The 2,500-nt window shown below is 49.7% G+C and overlaps 1 protein-coding gene across 2 annotated transcripts in view; it reads right to left on the bottom strand.

Moving 5' to 3' along the window:
- The window catches only part of meis1b (Meis homeobox 1 b), a 77,271-nt gene that overhangs the window by 45,402 nt on the left and 29,369 nt on the right, over positions 1–2,500 (bottom strand). The gene's annotated exons all lie outside the window — the stretch shown is intronic.

A 2,500-nucleotide genomic window follows, 5' to 3' on the forward strand; every position in this document is an offset into this window, starting at 1 on the left:
ACTGTGCCACCGATGAATGCAGGGAGAATAGACGCCACGCACTGTCTTATTTATAACCACCCCAATTATGCCCGAGTGCTTTCTATGATTCAAGTCTCTCGCTCTATCCCTGCCTCGAAGAAATCGGAGAAGAGTCACAGTAAGAGGAAGGAGGCCGCTTTTCATAATTGCTATTATCATAATTCAAGAAAAGCATCAATCCTGGGCCCCAGATGAAATAATAAATCATAAAAGAAACATGAGACAGGTAAACAAGCACACAGTGCTGGATATTTCAATGGGATAACTCACTTTTGTCTGCTTGTTTTGTAGCACTGGGACCAAAACCCAGGAGCAGTGTGGGGGAAACTGTTTTTTGATTGATTACGCATAAAGCCACTCACAGGCCTGATGCTATTCAGAGCGCCCAGGTACAGATAACTGCATTTCCACTCCTCTCTTTCGGCTAAGATATTTTTTGGGGGTTGGGGGTGAGGGGGGATGGGTGACACAAGGCTTCTGCATAAGCCCCGATTCATTGATAATTAATGGAAATGTCAGCGGTAATCCAGTTGGAGATAACTTTTTTCCCAGCTTTGCGCATCAATGGAATAATCAAGGGCCTAAAACAGTCTTTGCTCCCGATTACCTCAGGCAAAAGAATTCCTGAAAGCATGCCTTGAGGGCACCTGAATTATATACGCCATTAGGAGAGAGCAGGCTCTACATTCCATATAAAACACTCAGCCAGCGTTTTTTTTCTTCTCGGCCTAGCCTCGCTCGCTCGCTCGCTCGCTCGCTCCGAGACACAGCCAACCTCCAAGAGCAGCGAGGAGAGGAGAGAGGGGAGAGGGGAGAGGAGATTTCTCTAAAGTGAAGACTTTTGTAGATACACAACAGAGTGGGGCTTTTCAAACAAGGCTACGGCTGGAGAAACTGACCCCGAGAAAGAGCTGATACCAAAGCCCCAGCACTGATCAAACACACCCACACCCACACACACACACACACACACACACACACACATTCACACAAAACGAATGAAAAGACTGCTTTGATTGCATCATCAACTAATGCCAAAAACATCCCCTGACTTACAAGAGTTTGTCCTTCCTACTGTTTTTAGGCAAATAGACCCTCTCCGCTCCCATCTGGGAGGAAAATGGGACCGCTGGTTTGTAATCTTAGACAAGATTTTCATTGGAAGCAAATGCTCTCAATCCGGTGTAAAGACCAGTTCATGTTCAGCAAAGCTTAAAATAATAAACCCAGGGCTCGTCCCATGCGAGTTAGGAAAACAGAAGCAAACACGGGATATCAGGACAGAGGGAGAGGAGAGAGAGGAGTCTAGGGTGAACTCTGTTGTGTGCTTGTTTTCTTGGGCTTCCCTCACTCTCCTCTCCTTGCTCTCGCCTTATGATGATGTTTAACCTCATTCCCTCAATATTTCTGCTTGAGTCTGACCCCTCCTATGTGAACTCTGAGAGAGAGGGGAAGGGGGGGGTGGCAGAGACAGAGCCGTCAATTTTATTGGCATTTCCATTTTCGCTGCAATTTGATACCGATCACCTCCATGAGGTCTGGGGCTCCCTCAGCCCCTCCTTCCCTCCTTCTTTCCCCTCTCTCTCTCTCTCTCTCTCTCTCTCTCTCTCTCTCTCTCTCTCTCTCTCTCTCTCTCTCTCTCTCTCTCTCTCTCTCTCTCTCTCTCTCTCTCTTTTCTGTTTCCTCCTTTTATCCTCAACGCCGGTGAGAGAAGCTGAAAAGCATACGGGCACCGGGCAGGCACATTCGGCCGCAGCCCTGAGCCGTGTTTTTGGGTCGAATGTCAGTGGTGGTGACTGTGTGCCACCAGGCCGGACCTCTCCTCTGCCACCCGAATAAAAGGCGAGTCTGAAAGGGTGGAAATAATCATAAAAATGATGCTAGTCCATAAACAAGCTCTCAGCCTCATTAGTGCAGCAGCAGGCTCCACCGGCAGATTTATGCTCGATTCTTTTTTCCTTTTTTTTTTCGCTGATGCCATGAGGAAATGCCACAGGCGAGCTAGGCCCGGCTGCTAATGGTTTATGACAGCGTCTTAGCAACTAGTGCGAAGGGGGTGGCTGTGTGCCGCAGTGCTGGCCGGCGAGCGAGAGCCAAAATGTCATCTCATGTGCCCATGTGTGGCGGAGCCTATGTGGCAATTAGAGGGCCGGCCAGCGACTGGAGCTGGCCACGGGCTCAGGGAGATGCCCTGCGGCTAACCGGGGAGAGAATTTTTTATGACCCTCCTCACACGGGGCCCCGCATCGCCCCTGTGCACAAATCAGGTTAGTGCTTCTCTCCAGCCCACACTGCTTCCATCTTCCCTACACCACCTCCACCTTCACCTCCACCTCCAGCAGCAGCAGCAGCAGCAGCAGCAGCAGCCCAACCAGACCAGCAGTTTCCTTTGTCAAGGAGATATTGCTAGCTGCCACTGCACGTCCTCTGTTCACTCCCCTATTCTCTTTTCCTCTTCTTTTCTTCTTGGCTCTCTCTC

Source organism: Alosa alosa, chromosome 18, assembly GCF_017589495.1.
Source record: "Alosa alosa isolate M-15738 ecotype Scorff River chromosome 18, AALO_Geno_1.1, whole genome shotgun sequence".
NCBI classification, from domain to species: domain Eukaryota; kingdom Metazoa; phylum Chordata; class Actinopteri; order Clupeiformes; family Clupeidae; genus Alosa; species Alosa alosa.